The sequence below is a fragment of the Cherax quadricarinatus genome, chromosome 40 (genome assembly GCF_038502225.1).
Source record: "Cherax quadricarinatus isolate ZL_2023a chromosome 40, ASM3850222v1, whole genome shotgun sequence".
In the NCBI taxonomy this organism is placed as follows: domain Eukaryota; kingdom Metazoa; phylum Arthropoda; class Malacostraca; order Decapoda; family Parastacidae; genus Cherax; species Cherax quadricarinatus.
Genome location: NC_091331.1, coordinates 26637301 through 26655110, shown reverse-complemented (window position 1 = coordinate 26655110; position 17810 = coordinate 26637301). Strand labels below are relative to the sequence as shown.

The 17810-nt window shown below is 41.4% G+C and overlaps 1 protein-coding gene and 1 long non-coding RNA gene across 3 annotated transcripts in view; one reads left to right on the top strand and one right to left on the bottom strand.

The window, feature by feature from the left end:
- The window catches only part of LOC128687317 (golgin subfamily A member 4-like), a 177275-nt gene that overhangs the window by 20546 nt on the left and 138919 nt on the right, over positions 1 to 17810 (top strand). The gene's annotated exons all lie outside the window — the stretch shown is intronic.
- The window catches only part of LOC138853806 (uncharacterized), a 73262-nt gene that overhangs the window by 20280 nt on the left and 35172 nt on the right, over positions 1 to 17810 (bottom strand). The gene's annotated exons all lie outside the window — the stretch shown is intronic.

Sequence of the window (17810 nt, the reverse complement as noted above, 5' to 3'; positions counted from 1 at the left end):
TATGGGTGTGAAGCATGGGTGATGAATGTTGCAGCGAGGAGAAGGCTGGAGGCAGAGGAGATGTCATGTCTGAGGGCAATGTGTGGTGTGAATATAATGCAGAGAATTCGTAGTTTGGAAGTTACGAGGAGGTGCGGGATTACCAAAACTGTTGTCCAGAGGGCTGAGGAAGGGTTGTTGAGGTGGTTCGGACATGTAGAGAGAATGGAGCGAAACAGAATGACTTCAAGAGTGTATCAGTCTGTAGTGGAAGGAAGGCGGGGTAGGTGTCGGCCTAGGAAAGGTTGGAGGGAGGGGGTAAAGGAGGTTTTGTGTGCGAGGGGCTTGGACTTCCAGCAGGCGTGTGTGAGCGTGTTTGATTGGAGTGAATGGAGATGAATGGTTTTTAATACTTGACGTGCTGTTGGAGTGTGAGCAAAGTAACATTTATGAAGGGGTTCAGGGAAACCGGCAGGCCGGACTTGAGTCCTGGAGATGGGAAGTACAGTGCCTGCACTCTGAAGGAGGGGTGTTAATGTTGCAGTTTAAAAACTATAGTGTAAAGCACCCTTCTGGCAAGACAGTGATGGAGTGAATGATGGTGAAAGTTTTTCTTTTTCGGGCCACCCTGCCTTGGTGGGAATTGGCCAGTGTGATAATAAAAATAAAAACACAATTTACTCTTCATAACATTGTTTTTCCTGAACACTCTGAGATTTTCAGAATGGTACACTAGTAATGGCTTCACTTTGAAATCCCCACTAGCATTAGCACAGAACTTGAGCATCAGCCTGTCTTTCATAGGCTTGTGTCCTGGCATTGCCTTTTCCTCTTGTGTAATGAAGGTCCTCTTTGGCATTTTCTTCCAAAAGAGGCCTGTTTCGTCACAATTGAACACTTGTTCAGGTTTCAGTCCTTCAGCCTCTATGTACTCCTGGAATCTGGAATTTATGCACATATTTTTCAGCCGCCTTGTGGTCCGAACTGACAGCCTCACCATGCCTTACCACACTGTGTATGCCAGTACGGTTCTTAAATCTCTCAAACCAGCCTTTGCTGGCCTTAAATTCACCCACATCACCACTATTTGCAGGCAATTTCTTTACCAAATCTTCATGCAACTGCCTAGCCTTTTCACAAATAATCGAAGTCATAAGAGTATCTGCTGCTAATTGTTTCTCATTTATCCACACCAATAATAACTTCTCAACCTCTTCGAGTACTGGTGATCTCATTTTTGTCAGCATAGTTACCCCCTTTGCAACAACAACGTCCTTGATTTCCTTTTTCTTGGCCACTATGGAACATAAGGTTGTGTAGGGTTTTTTATACATCCTGGACAGTTCGGCAACACTTGTACCACTTTCATATTGTTCAGTGATGGTTTTCTTAAATTCAGTCGTATTTCTCACCTTCTTTACCACAGGCTTGGCACTAGGAGCTTTCTTTGGAGCCATGGTAGCTTATTTAGTACTTGCAAGCACTAAAATAAATGGAATATTATGAAATATTTTGCTGGAGCACGTGAGAGGACCTTCGCTCACTAGTAAACAATGCCAGACTGGCTGCCGCCATGGCTCAGGCCGCTTGTACGAGTCCCGGACAAATTACGACTCACGAGTCAACTTATGAAAAGTGAGTCCATGTTTATATGAAAATAACCCTATGATTGGCGAAATTTACGATTGCCGGGAACTACGAAAAGCGAGGGACCACTGTACTCATAAATTCTAGCGGCTTCAAATCAAGCAGGAGAAAGCTGGTAGGCTCATATGTGAGAGAATGGGTCTGCGTGGTCAGTGTGCACCATATAAAAAAAATCGTGCAGCACGCAGTGCATGATGAGAGAAAAAAAACTCCGACCGTTTTTTTTTTTAATTAAAATGCCTAATTTGTGGTCTATTTTAGTATAGTATCTATGGTTGTGTTCTCGTTTTCTTGGTCTCATTTGATAGAATGGAAAACATATTATAGAAATAGAGGTGATTTTGATTGGTTTTACTATAAAAAAAACCTGGAAATGGAGCTCAAAGTAGGGGAAAAAAAAAACGGAGTTCTAAGGAAATAGCTATGAGTTTTGTCGACTGGAACGGTGGAATTAGCTGAAAATAGGGCTCAAAGTGGGTGAAATCGCTGATTTGTAAATATCGCCAAGGTTGCTAATTCACGAGTGTGTAATTCCATAAGTTTTCCATCAAATTTCGTTCTTTTGGTGTCATTACCATCTTACCTGGAGTTTACCTGGAGAGAGTTTCGGGGGTCAACGCCCCCGCGGCCCGGTCTGTGACCAGGCCTCCTGGTGGATCAGCCCCTGATCAACCAGGCTGTTGCTGCTGGCTGCACGCAAACCAACGTACGAGCCACAGCCCGGCTGATCAGGAACTGACTTTAGGTGATTGTCCAGTGCCAGCTTGAAGACTGCCAGGGGTCTGTTGGTAATCCCCCTTATGTATGCTGGGAGGCAGTTGAACAGTCTCGGGCCCCTGACACTTATTGTATGGTCTCTTAACGTGCTAGTGACACCCCTGCTTTTCATTGGGGGGATGGTGCATCGTCTGCCAAGTCTTTTGCTTTCGTAGTGAGTGATTTTCGTGTGCAAGTTCGGTACTAGTCCCTCTAGGATTTTCCAGGTGTATATAATCATGTATCTCTCCCTCCTGCATTCCAGGGAATACAGGTTTAGAAACCTCAAGCGCTCCCAGTAATTGAGGTGTTTTATCTCCATTATGCGGGCCGTGAAAGTTCTCTGTACATTTTCTAGGTCGGCAATTTCACCTGCCTTGAAAGGTGCTGTTAGAGTGCAGCAATATTCCAGCCTAGATAGAACAAGTGACCTGAAGAGTGTCATCATGGGCTTGGCCTCCCTAGTTTTGAAGGTTCTCATTATCCATCCTGTCATTTTTCTAGCAGATGCGATTGATACAATGTTATGGTCCTTGAAGGTGAGATCCTCCGACATAATCACTCCCAGGTCTTTGACGTTGGTGTTTCGCTCTATTTTGTGGCCAGAATTTGTTTTGTACTCTGATGAAGATTTAATTTCCTCATGTTTACCATATCTGAGTAATTGAAATTTCTCATCGTTGAACTTCATATTGTTTTCCGCAGCCCACTGAAAGATTTGGTTGATGTCCGCCTGGAGCCTTGCAGTGTCTGCAATGGAAGACACTGTCATGCAGATTCGGGTGTCATCTGCAAAGGAAGACACGGTGCTGTGGCTGACATCCTTGTCTATGTCGGATATGAGGATGAGGAACAAGATGGGAGCTAGTACTGTGCCTTGTGGAACAGAGCTTTTCACCGTAGCTGCCTCGGACTTTACTCTGTTGACGACTACTGTCTGTGTTCTGTTAGTGAGGAAATTATAGATCCATCGACCGACTTTTCCTGTTATTCCTTTAGCACGCATTTTGTGCGCTATTACGCCATGGTCACACTTGTCGAAGGCTTTTGCAAAGTCTGTATATATTACATCTGCATTCTTTTTGTCTTCTAGTGCATTTAGGACCTTGTCGTAGTGATCCAATAGTTGAGACAGACAGGAGCGACCTGTTCTAAACCCATGTTGCCCTGGGTTGTGTAACTGATGGGTTTCTAGATGGGTGGTGATCTTGCTTCTTAGGACCATTTCAAAGATTTTTATGATGTGGGACATTAGTGCTATTGGTCTGTAATTCTTTGCTATTGCTTTACTGCCATCTTTGTGGAGTGGGGCTATGTCTGTTGTTTTTAGTAACTGAGGGACGACCCCCGTGTCCATGCTCCCTCTCCATAGGATGGAAAAGGCTCGTGATAGGGGCTTCTTGCAGTTCTTGATGAACACAGAGTTCCATGAGTCTGGCCCTGGGGCAGAGTGCATGGGCATGTCATTTATCACCTGTTCGAAGTCATTTGGCGTCAGGATAACATCGGATAGGCTTGTGTTAATCAAATTTTGTGGCTCTCTCCTAAAAAGTTCATTTTGATCTTCGACTCTCAGTCTGGAAAAGATTCTCTATCATTTCAAAAGTTTTTTTTTTTTTTTTTTTTTTTTTTTTTTTTTTTTTTTTTTTTTTTAATTTTGCAACACCAGGAGACACCTCAGGATTGGGGCTTGCGACAGTCAAGGGGTCAAAAATGCAGTATTAGAATGTGGGGCAGAACTTTGTGGTTATAGGAGGGTGGGTGCAGAAAGACAGGAGTGATTGGTGGAATGATGAAGTAAAGGGTGTCATAAAAGAGAAAAAGGTAACTTACGAGAGGTCTTTACAAAGCAGAAGTGTTATACAAAGAGTATAGTAGGGCCCCGCTTTACGGCGTTCCGCTAATACGGTCATTTCAAATTATGACCAAATCCCTCTATACGGCTCCCCCACCTGACTTTCTAATACGGTCACCATGCCCCACCCAGTTTGTTTACATTCTCTGAGAGATCCGTAAGCACTACATCTCTCCATTATGCCTGGAAACTCCAAAATTTCAAGTGTTTTTAAAAGTTATTTCATATTTTATATATACTCTGATAATTATACTTATGTATACCTGTACATAAATAAACTCACATACTTTGCTGGTGTGCAGGTACACATTAAAATCAGTAAGTGTGTCTTATGTCTCGAGACGTCATATTAGTAATGATAATCACCGAGTCTTATTAAATGTCATATATTACATTAATATACACATTTTCATTAATCCATCCATGATATTTTTTTCAAAATTATATAATAAACACGATACATAACATATAAAGATGATAAATACACCCCACAATAGAATAAATAAACATAAATACAGTGGACCCCCGCATAGCGACTTTAATCCGTGCAAGAGGGCTGGTTGTTATGCAAAATGTTCGGTATGCGAATGAATTTTCCCCATAATAAGAAATAATGGAAATCAAATTAATCTGTGCAAGACACCCAAAAGTATGAAAAAAAAAAAATTTACCACATGAAATGTTAATTTTAATACACACAAACTGAAAAAGGCATGCACAATTACATGACACTTACTTTTATTGAAGATCTGGTGATGATTGATGGGATGGGAGGAGGGGAGAGAGTTAGTGTTAGTGTTTAGAAGGGGAATCCCCTTCCATTAAGACTTGAGGTGTCGAGTCCTTTTCTGGGGTTGCTTCCCTTCTTCTTTTAATGCCACTAGGACCAGCTTCAGTGTCACTGGACTTCTTTCGCACAACGTATCTGTCCATAGTGACCTGTACCTCTCGTTCCTTTATGACTTCCCTAAAGTGTTTCACAACGTTGTCAGTGTAATAATCACCAGCACGGCTTGCAATAGATGTGTGAGGGTGATTTTCATCCATGAAGGTTTGCACTTCAAGCCACTTTGCACAGATTTCCTTAATCTTTGTAGTAGGCAATTTCTTCAATTTCTCTCTCCCCTCCTCTGAACCAGTTTCCTCAGGTCTGGCCTCTTGCTGTTGAAGTTGATCTATCAGCTCATCAGTGGTTAGTTCTTCATTGTCCTCCTCCACCAACTCTTCCACATCATCCCCACTAACCTCCAACCCCAAGGACTTTCCCAATGCCACAATGGATTCCTCAACTGGCATAATCCTCTCAGGGTTAGCCTCAAACCCTTCAAAATCCCTTTTGTCTACACATTCTGGCCACAGTTTCTTACAAGCAGAGTTCAAGGTCTTCTTAGTCACTCCCTCCCAAGCCTTACCTATAAGGTTTACACAATTGAAGATATTAAAGTGCTCTCTCCAAAACTCTCTTAGAGTCAGTTGAGTTTCTGAGGTCACTACAAAGCACCTTTCAAACAGAGCTTTTGTGTACAATTTTTTGAAGTTTGCAATAACCTGCTGGTCCATGGGCTGCAGGAGAGGAGTGGTATTAGGAGGCAAAAACTTCACCTTAATGAAGCTCATGTCCCCATAAAGTCGCTCTGCCACGTCTGTAGGACGACCAGGGGCATTGTCTAACACCAGGAGGCACTTAAGGTCTAATTTCTTTTCAGTTAGGTAATCTTACACATTGGGGGCAAATGCATGGTGTAACCAGTCATAGAAAAAGTCCCTAGTGACCCATGCCTTACTGTTTGCCCTCCACAGCACACACAAATTCTCCTTGAAGACATTCTTTTGCCTGAACGGTCTGGGAGTTTCAGAGTGATACACTAATAAAGGCTTCACTTTGCAATCACCAGTAGCATTGGAACACATCAACAAAGTAAGCCTGTCTTTCATAGGCTTATGTCCTGGGAGTGCCTTTTCCTCCTGAGTAATGTAGGTCCTGCTTGGCATTTTCTTCCAAAACAGGCCTGTTTCATCACAATTAAACACTTGTTCAGGTTTCAGTCCTTCACTGTCTATGTACTTCTTGAATTCCTGCCTTCAACCCAAACCTTACCCCATGATGCGGAGAACCTTCTCCTCTACCCGTTTTCATTTATACAAAACTCAAACCCTCTTCATCCTTGATCTCTGTTTAAAAAAAAAAGTTAAAACCCTTTTGGGAGAAAAACCCCCTTGATTGCCTTTCTTTCCCCCCCCAAAAGTAGTGGTTTTTTGGTTTTTTTCCCCAACCGGCCAACATCAGGGAAAATGTGTTACTGGGGGTACCTGTAGAAAATTATTCCTTTCGTATTTACGTAATTAAATTTATTCAGGTATACACAAATAGTTAAATAGATTATCGTACATAACAGCATATGTGTAGAGAACCTAGGATAACCCAAAAAAGCCAGACAGAGTGACTTATTTACATTGCCTTCACTCAGAGCATCATTTCTTCTAAAAATGGTGTTACATGAGAATGGGAGTGTTCTTTATTTATTCTACCATATCAATGTAGGGACAGCTTGTACACAATGCAACTTGTACACAAACCGGACATGTACACTTCGTTTACAAAACTTACGTTAGCCTGGTTTGTTTACATTACTTTGCTCCTGTCCTCTCTCATGTACTCATTCTCTCTCTCTCTCATTTATTCGTTATCTCGTTTATTCACCTCTGACCCTATATTAAGACTACAAATATTTTAAGGTAAGTAATGAGTGAACTGTATATGCATTTTATCGCTCTGGGATGCTTAAATATCATATAATAATATGTGTGGGTGGGTTGGCCTGGCTGGTTACCATGCATACCGCACTTGATTTATTACAATAAATACTACTCATCTCACCCTAGGTTAACCCTTTCAGGGTTTCGGACGTACTAGTACAGCTTATGCTCCAGGGTTTTTGACGTACTAGCACGCCTAAATTCTAGCGCCCTCAAGTCTAGTGAGAGAAAGCTGGTAGGCCTACATATGAAAGACTGGGTTTATGTGGTCAGTGTGCGCAGTATAAAAAAATCTTGCAGCACACAGTGCGTAATGAGGAAAAAAAACTTTGACCGTGTGTTTGGATTAAAGCAGCGACTTTGCACTGTATTTTCGTATGGTATTTATTGTTGTTTTCTAGTTTTCCTGGTCTCATTTTATAGAATGGAAGACATATTATAGAAATTGTGATGATTTTGACTGGTTTTTCAATGAAAAGTACCTTGATATTGAGCTCAAAGTAGCAGAAATTTTCGATTTTTACCAAAGTTCAAAAGTAAACAAATCATGCTACGTGTCCAATACATGTCAACTGATGAGTCTAATGTTATTTATACCATTCCTACACTAATAAAAATTCAAAGTGTAAAGCAAAAGAATGGAAGAGGGGCATGAGGACATGACTAATGAACAGAGGAAACATTATTTTAGTGCCCGGAATGTCTTTCTTGTTTATTCTGGACCCTATTCGGAAATTGGCATTTTTTTTAATTTGTGTGAAATTGGCAAAATTGCTAAATTCTGACCTCTTTATTGGATAGTTGAAATCAGTAAATGGGTGGTTTCTTGTACTCATTCGATAGAAAAAATGGAGTTCTAGTGAAGTAGTTATGATTTTTGTCGACTAATACAAGAGGTGGCCAAAAATAGGGCTCAAAGTGGGCAAAATTGCCGTTGTGTAAACATCGTCGATACCGCTAACTTCGCGAGAGCATAATTCCATAAGTTTTCCATTAAATTTCACACTTTTGGTGTCATTATGATCGGGAAAAGATTCTCTATCTATTCAGAAGTTTTTTTTTTTTTTTTTTTTTTTTTTTTGGGGGACACTGAGAACCAGTCTCGGAGATGGCCTGGCGACCCTGAAAGGGTTAAGACTACAAATATTTTAAGGTAAGTAATGAGTGAACTGTATATGCATTTTATTGCTCTGGGATGCTTAATTAAATGTAATAGAATAGTATGTGTAGGTAGGGTGGCCTGGTATCGTAGCCTGGCTGATTACCGTACATACCACACTTGATTTCTTACAATAAATACTACTTGTCTCCCCATAGATTAAGACTACAAATATTTTAAGGTATGTAATGAGTGCACTATGTGTATATTTTACTTTTTTATTGCTTTTTGATGCCTAGTTCTATTGCTAACTTAATATATGTTAGTGTAAACTTGTTATCTAATATTTGTATTCATTTATAAGGGGAAAAAAGGGTATTCCAATTTACGGTGATTTCTGCTTTACGGCAGTAGCCTGGAACCTTACCTACCGTATAGTGGGGCCCTACTGTATATGGAGAGTAAAAGAAACCTTACCTGCCATATAAGTGGGGCCCTACTGTATATGGAGAGTAAAAGAAAGGTGAGAGTGGTGAAAGAGTGCAAAAGGAGAGCAGATGATAGAGTGGGAGAGGCACTGGCAAGGAATTTTGATGAAAATAAGAAAAAATTTTGGAGTGAGTTAAACAAGTTAAGAAAGCCTAGGAAACGAATGGATATGTCAGTTAAAAACAGAGTAGGGGAGTTAGTAGATTGGGGTATTGGGTAGATGGCGATATTATTTTGAGGAACTTTTAAATGTCGACGAAGAGAGGGAGGCGGTAATTTCATGCACTGGCCAGGGAGGTATACCATGTTGTAGGAGTGGAGAAGAGCAGGATGCGAGTGTGGGGGAGGTGCGTGAGGCATTACGTAGAATGAAAGGGGGTAAAGCAGCTGGAACTGATGGAATCATGACAGAAATGTTAAAAACAGGGAATATATAATGTTGGAGTGGTTGGTATTTTTTTTTAATAAATGTATGAAAGAGGAGAAGGTACCTAGGGATTGGCAGAGAGCATGTCTAGTCCCTTTATATAAAGGGAAGGGGGACAAAAGAGATTGTAAAAATTATAGAGGACTAAGTTTACTGAGTATACCAGGAAAAGTGTACAGTAGGGTTATTAATGAAAGAATTAGAGGCAAGACAGAACGTAGGATTGCGAATGAGGAAGGAGGTTTTAGAGTGGGTAAGGGATGTAGATCAAGTGTTTACATTGAAGCATATATGTGAAGAGTATTTATATAAAGGTAGGGAAGTTTTTATTGCATTTATGGATTTAGAAAAGGCATATGATAGTGGAGCAGTGTGGCAGAAGTTACAAGTATATGGAATAGGTCGTAAGCTTCTAAATGCTGTGAAGAATTTTTATGAGGATAGTGAGGCTTGGGTTAGGGTGTGTAGAAGAGAGGGAGACTACTTCCCGGTAAAAGTAGGTCTTAGACAGGGATGTATAATGTCACCATGGTTGTTTAATATATTTATAGATGGGGTTGTAAGAGAAGTAAATGCTAGGGTGTTCGGGAGAGGGGTGGGATTAAATTATGGGGAATCAAATACAAAATGGGAATTGACAGTTACTTTTTGCTGATGATACTGTGCTTATGGGAGATTCTAAAGAAAAATTGCAAAGGTTAGTGGACGAGTTTGGGAGTGTGTGTGTAAAGGTAGAAAGTTGAAAGTGAACATAGAAAAGAGTAAGGTGATGAGGGTACGAAATGATTTAGATAAAGAAAAATTGGATATCAAATTGGGGAGGAGTAGTATGGAAGAAGTGAATGTTTTCAGATATTTGGAAGTTGACGTGTCAGCGGATAGTTTTATGAAGGATGAGGTTAATCATAGAATTGATGAAGGAAAAAAGGCGAGTGGGGTGTTGAGGTATATTATTTATTTTTTTATTATCACACCGGCCGATTCCCACCAAGGCAGGGTGGCCCGAAAAAGAAAAACTTTCACCATCATTCACTCCATCACTGTCTTGCCAGAAGGGTGCTTTACACTACAGTTTTTAAACTGCAACATTAACACCCCTCCTTCAGAGTGCAGGCACTGTACTTCCCATCTCCAGGACTCAAGTCCGGCCTGCCGGTTTCCCTGAATCCCTTCATAAATGTTACTTTGCTCACACTCCAACAGCACGTCAAGTATTAAAAACCATTTGTCTCCATTCACTCCTATCAAACACGCTCACGCATGCCTGCTGGAAGTCCAAGCCCCTCGCACACAAAACCTCCTTTACCCCCTCCCTCCAACCCTTCCTAGGCCGACCCCTACCCCGCCTTCCTTCCACTACAGACTGATACACTCTTGAAGTCATTCTGTTTCGCTCCATTCTCTCTACATGTCCGAACCACCTCAACAACCCTTCCTCAGCCCTCTGGACAACAGTTTTGGTAATCCCGCACCTCCTCCTAACTTCCAAACTACGAATTCTCTGCATTATATTCACACCACACATTGCCCTCAGACATGACATCTCCACTGCCTCCAGCCTTCTCCTCGCTGCAACATTCATCACCCACGCTTCACACCCATATAAGAGCGTTGGTAAAACTATACTCTCATACATTCCCCTCTTTGCCTCCAAGGACAAAGTTCTTTGTCTCCACAGACTCCTAAGTGCACCACTCACTCTTTTTCCCTCATCAATTCTATGATTCACCTCATCTTTCATAGACCCATCCGCTGACACGTCCACTCCCAAATATCTGAATACGTTCACCTCCTCCATACTCTCTCCCTCCAATCTGATATTCAATCTTTCATCACCTAATCTTTTTGTTATCCTCATAACCTTACTCTTTCCTGTATTCACCTTTAATTTTCTTCTTTTGCACACCCTACCAAATTCATCCACCAATCTCTGCAACTTCTCTTCAGAATCTCCCAAGAGCACAGTGTCATCAGCAAAGAGCAGCTGTGACAACTCCCACTTTGTGTGTGATTCTTTATCTTTTAACTCCACGCCTCTTGCCAAGACCCTCGCATTTACTTCTCTTACAACCCCATCTATAAATATATTAAACAACCACGGTGACATCACACATCCTTGTCTAAGGCCTACTTTTACTGGGAAAAAATTTCCCTCTTTCCTACATACTCTAACTTGAGCCTCACTATCCTCGTAAAAACTCTTCACTGCTTTCAGTAACCTACCTCCTACACCATACACTTGCAACATCTGCCACATTGCCCCCCTATCCACCCTGTCATACGCCTTTTCCAAATCCATAAATGCCACAAAGACCTCTTTAGCCTTATCTAAATACTGTTCACTTATATGTTTCACTGTAAACACCTGGTCCACACACCCCCTACCTTTCCTAAAGCCTCCTTGTTCATCTGCTATCCTATTCTCCGTCTTACTCTTAATTCTTTCAATTATAACTCTACCATACACTTTACCAGGTACACTCAACAGACTTATCCCCCTATAATTTTTGCTCTCTCTTTTATCCCCTTTGCCTTTATACAAAGGAACTATGCATGCTCTCTGCCAATCCCTAGGTACCTTACCCTCTTCCATACATTTATTAAATAATTGCACCAACCACTCCAAAACTATATCCCCACCTGCTTTTAACATTTCTATCTTTATCCCATCAATCCCGGCTGCCTTACCCCCTTTCATTTTACCTACTGCCTCACGAACTTCCCCCACACTCACAACTGGCTCTTCCTCACTCCTACAAGATGTTATTCCTCCTTGCCCTATACACGAAATCACAGCTTCCCTATCTTCATCAACATTTAACAATTCCTCAAAATATTCCTTCCATCTTCCCAATACCTCTAACTCTCCATTTAATAACTCTCCTCTCCTATTTCTAACTGACAAATCCATTTGTTCTCTAGGCTTTCTTAACTTGTTAATCTCACTCCAAAACTTTTTCTTATTTTCAACAAAATTTGTTGATAACATCTCACCCACTCTCTCATTTGCTCTCTTTTTACATTGCTTCACCACTCTCTTAACTTCTCTCTTTTTCTCCATATACTCTTCCCTCCTTGCATCACTTCTACTTTGTAAAAACTTCTCATATGCTAACTTTTTCTCCCTTACTACTCTCTTTACATCATCATTCCACCAATCGCTCCTCTTCCCTCCTGCACCCACTTTCCTGTAACCACAAACTTCTGCTGAACACTCTAACACTACATTTTTAAACCTACCCCATACCTCTTCGACCCCATTGCCTATGCTCTCATTAGCCCATCTATCCTCCAATAGCTGTTTATATCTTACCCTAACTGCCTCCTCTTTTAGTTTATAAACCTTCACCTCTCTCTTCCCTGATGCTTCTATTCTCCTTGTATCCCATCTACCTTTTACTCTCAGTGTAGCTACAACTAGAAAGTGATCTGATATATCTGTGGCCCCTCTATAAACATGTACATCCTGAAGTCTACTCAACAGTCTTTTATCTACCAATACATAATCCAACAAACTACTGTCATTTCGCCCTACATCATATCGTGTATACTTATTTATCCTCTTTTTCTTAAAATATGTATTACCTATAACTAAACCCCTTTCTATACAAAGTTCAATCAAAGGGCTCCCATTATCATTTACACCTGGCACCCCAAACTTACCTACCACACCCTCTCTAAAAGTTTCTCCTACTTTAGCATTCAAGTCCCCTACCACAATTACTCTCTCACTTGGTTCAAAGGCTCCTATACATTCACTTAACATCTCCCAAAATCTCTCTCTCTCCTCTGCATTCCTCTCTTCTCCAGGTGCATGTGTATATGTGGAGACAAAAAAACTATCTGTGGAGGCAAAGAAGAACACTGCAGAAGGCCTACTGGCCCATGCAGGGCAGGTCCTTATCAAAACAACCTCTACCCAAAGCTACCCAAGAATTAACTCCCGTACCCAATGACAACAGTCAGACCCAGCCCCTCCCACTCATATATTTGTCCAATCTCTCTTTAAAGCTACCCAAGGTCCTAGCCTCTATCACCCTACTGGGAAGATTGTTCCACGCATCCACAACTCTGTTAGAGAGCCAGTACTTACCTATATCCTTTCTAAATCTAAATTTATCCAACTTAAATCCATTATTTCTGGTTCTTACCTGGTTCGACACCCTCAGTACTTTATTAACATCTCCTTTGTTTAGGCCCGTCATCCACTTACTTCAGTGATATCTCCTTTCATTCTAGGTCTCTCCAGAGAGTGGACATTTAAGGCTTTAAGTCTGTCTTCATACGGGAGATTCCTCACACAGTTAATCATTTTAGTCATCCTTCTCTGTATGTTCTCCAGTGAATCTGTATCCATCCATCCTTATATGGGTGTGAAGCTTGGTTTGTAAATACTGCAGCAAGGAGGCAGTTGGAGGCAGTGGAGATGTCCTGTCTAAGGGCAGTGTGTGGTGTGAATATTATGCAGAAAATTCGGAATGTGGAAATTAGGGGAAGGTGTGGAGTTAATAAAAGTATTAGTCAGAGGGCTGAAGAGGGGTTGTTGAGGTGGTTTGGTCATTGAGAGAGAATGGATTAAAGTAGAATGACATGGAGAGCGTATAAATCTGTAGGGGATGGAAGGCGGGGTAGGGGTCGTCCTTGAGAAGGTTGGAGGGAGGGGGTAAAGAAGGTTTTGTGGGTGAGGGGCTTGGACTTCCAGCAAGCGTGGGTGAGCGTGTTAGGTAGGTGTTATGTTGTTGTCCCTTATTACTTTGATAGTAAGGCTCTCACTACATGTTCTAGTGTGGGGGTAGCTTTTACATAAAGGCCTTATATGTCTTGGGCAATACATTCATGACTGATCATCCTCACTCTCTGAAATCCTTTCAGTAGCCCTCTTCACAGGTTATTTAAACTAACTCTATAAAAAAAAATATAACTGTATTCTAAATAGATATGTACAGAATATACAATTACAGCACTCACATATTCAAAACATAAGCCTGCACACCCCTTAGCTGCTCTCCTAGGACAGCCAACAAGGTGCATCTCAATTTGCCCTTCTCTCTTCTTGACTAATCTCTGGACTAACCAGTGTTTTGACACACTTTAGTCACCCTGGGTATGGTGGCCACAACTTAAGTTATTAAACTCACCCTTGGAGCACACATAATGCCCCCCAAAAAATAGAAAGAAGGGCCCAGAGGTCCTACCAGTTTGAAGTCAACACAAAAGTGAGGGAGAAGGAGGGGCCTGGCTCAGTTCCTCCCACACCCACCAAAAAACAAAAGACTGTTGCCAAGCACAATTTTCTAGTTACCACAATTCTACCACACTTTAATTTTACTTTTACAAAAAGAAATACAACTTTATAAACTACTTAAATTGTGCGTTTGTGTGTCTATAGTATAACCTATTATATTGAGAAAAACAGGCTTGACTCAGCTGCCTTACAGCCATAAGAGTGATCTGCCCTTATGACATTTAGAGCTAAGTCCTCATCAATTCAATATAATTAGGTATTCCAGAGTAACTGTTACAGATACATAAATACATGTTGGGTCCTATAGCCCCATAACAGTAGGAATGAATGGAGACGAATGGTATTTGGGACCTGACGAGCTGTTGAAGTGTGAGCAGGGTAGTATTTAGTGAAGGGATTCAGGGAAACCGGTTATTTTTATACAGCCGGACTTGAGTCCTGGAAATGGGAAGTTCAATGCCTGCACTCTAAAGGAGGGGTTTGGGATATTGACAGTTTGGAGGGATAGTTTGGAGGGATATGTTGTGTATCTTTATACGTATATGGTTCTAAACTGTTGTATTCTGAGCACCTCTGAAAAAAGTGATTGTGTGTGAGGTGAAAGTGTTGAATGATGCTGAAAGTATTTTCTTCTTGGGGATTTTCTTTCTTTTTTGGTTCACTTTGCCTTGGTGGGAGATGTCCGACTTTTTGAAAGAAGAAAAAATATTTTAAATATGATTGGGTGGCTTGGAAGTTGCGAACGTTTGAAGCCCACGAAAGTGGAAAACGCGAATGTTGTGGGAGACCTGTATTTTGTTTGATAAGCTTTACTTTAAATACAGTGGACCCCCGGTTAACGATATTTTTTCATTCCAGAAGTATGTTCAGGTGTCAGTACTGACCGAATTTGTTCCCATAAGGAATATTGTGAAGTAGATTAGTCCATTTCAGACCCCCCAAACATACACGTACAAACACACTTACATAAATACACTTACATAATTGATCGCATTGGGAGGTGATCGTTAACCGGGGGTCCACTGTATTTTTAATCTGGTTAATTTTGATATTGATAAAAATGAATGTTTCGGTTTAGTGGAAATGCACCAAAGAAAAAAAGGCCCCTGCCAAAATCTCTTGAATAAAGTTTTTGGTAAGACTGTTGGATAACCAATAATTAACCCTTAAACTGTCCAAACATAGATCAGCGTTTACTCGTGTAACGCTCCGAATATTTTGAAAAAAAAAAAATTGAAGACTGCATTTAATTTACAGTGGACCCTCCCTTTTTATCAATCTGTTATCCACAATTTTCATTTTCGCTGACTTTTTTTGTTAAAATATTGGTTGCGTTTTCATAGATTTTCTCCATTTTTGTCGATGGTACAGAACCTCTCCAGTGCCCAGAGCACACACAAAGCCGCCTCCCACATGCATTCTCAGGCAGTGTCGTGTTGTTTCTTGGTGAGTGAACATATCCTGCTAGGCCATGTGAAACATTTCGTAATAATCCATTGTTTTTGGCACTTGTTTCTTGTGTGTGACTGCTCAATAAGCCACCATGGGCCCAAAGAAAGCTTCTAGTGCCAGCCCTTTGGTAAAGAATGTGAGAAACACAATAGAGTTCAAGAAAAAGTTTGTAGAAAAATATGAAAGTGGTGGTGGTGGAGGGTGGTAGTGGTAGTGATGGTTGTAGAGGGTGGTAGTTGTTGTCATGGTGGTAGTGTGGTAGTGATGGTGGCAGTGGCTGTGATGGTGGCAGAGGGTGGTAGTGGTTGTGATGGTGGCAGAGGGTGGTAGTGGTTGTGATGGTGGTAGAGGGTGGTAGTGATTGTGATGGTGGTAGAGGATGCCTTCTTCAGTGATTCTGCTAACTCCTCCAATGTTGTTGGAGTTATATAGTGCTACTGAAAACACCGCCGCCTCTGTTGCTTCCTTCACCACCACTATGTACAGTTGTATGACTGGAGGTGCTGGCCAGGTAGTCAGGAACCATGAGGCTGGAGGTGCTGTCATGGTAGAAAGTTACTGTGAGGCTGGAGGTGCTGCCCTGGTAGACAGTTACTGTGAGGCTGGAGGTGCTGTCCTGGTAGACAGAACCTGCATGCATGGAGGAATGCATATTAGTGGCCTTGAGGGAGACAGGAGCTGTAGTGGGGAAACAAGTGTAGTCAAGGACAAGATAGAACCAGTATTACAAATGAGCAATACCACAGGAGATAGCAAACAAGGAGACTCCACTAGTAATAGTGAAGATTAATTACCAGAAACAACTGGTGAGAGCTCCATTGTTAGTACTAGTGAAGATAGAAATGAGACAGGAAAACATGCACCAACAGGGAATATAGTCACAAAAGTCCAAGGCAAACAGAAACCAAGCCTGTGCAAATATTATGCACTTGGTATCTGCAGGCATGGAATATCTGGAAAAACAGATGGAATGTGCAACTTTGACCACCCTAGAAAATGCCATGCCCATATAACAACAGGAATATGCAGCCTCCGTTCCTGTAAACTTTTTCACCTTGAAATGTGTCCCTCTTCAGTACAAGCACACCATCTAGAGGGGAAAAATGATACAAAACATTGAGACTATGGGAAAACCCAGGTAGCCACAGCCACTCAGAGAGGTTTTTAGTGCCAGGAAGGAAAAAAAGAAATGGCAGGAAATGGCTTTAATCATGCACCAAATACGGTCATTTCTGGAGTGCAATCACAGTTGATGGCCTCCACTCCAAACCAGCAGATACCAATATTAGTTCTGGAAAAAAAGTTCCCCCAGTACCACCAATCTGATGACATTCTTTTTTGCAAATATAAACTGTCTAACGCCAGCAACGAACAAAAAAATACCTTTCATCCGTGGACTGCTTGTAGAGGCAAATGCAATGTTCGCAGCTTTCACAGAGACCCACATAAAGGATCACTTGGACAATGAAATATGGATCCCAGGTTATAACCTTTACAGATGCTACAGAGTGAACAGGCAAAAGGGGGGGGGGGGTGGCCTGTATATCGCAGAGTCACTTATTTGCACAAAACTGCTAAATACCTCAAATGATGTAATTGTAGTTTTAGTAGTAGAGATCGAGAACCAAAATCTAGCCATTGTGATAGTTTACAAGCCTCCGGATGCAACGTCCCAACAATTCCAGGAACAGCTGTGGAAAATTGACCACTGTCTGGAAAAGCTTTCAGCTCCTGTCCCCAACATCTTGCTCCTGGGGGATTTCAACTTAAGGCACCTAAAATGGAGGAATATAACAAATAATGTTGTTGCAGTGATAACACCAAGAGGCAGCTCAGATGAGAACTCGCATACACATCAGCCTTTAAATCTCTGCACAAAATTCACCTTAAACCAGCAAATAATAGAGCCTACTAGATTGGAGAATACACTGGACCTCATCTTCACTAACAATGATGATCTGATATGAAATGTTACCATATCAAAAACAATATACTCAGATCACAACATAATTGAGGTTCAGACATGTATGCACGGAGCCCCAGACCGACAAAATGTGATGAGTCATGAGGGAGCCTTCACCAAATTCAACTTTAATAACAAGAA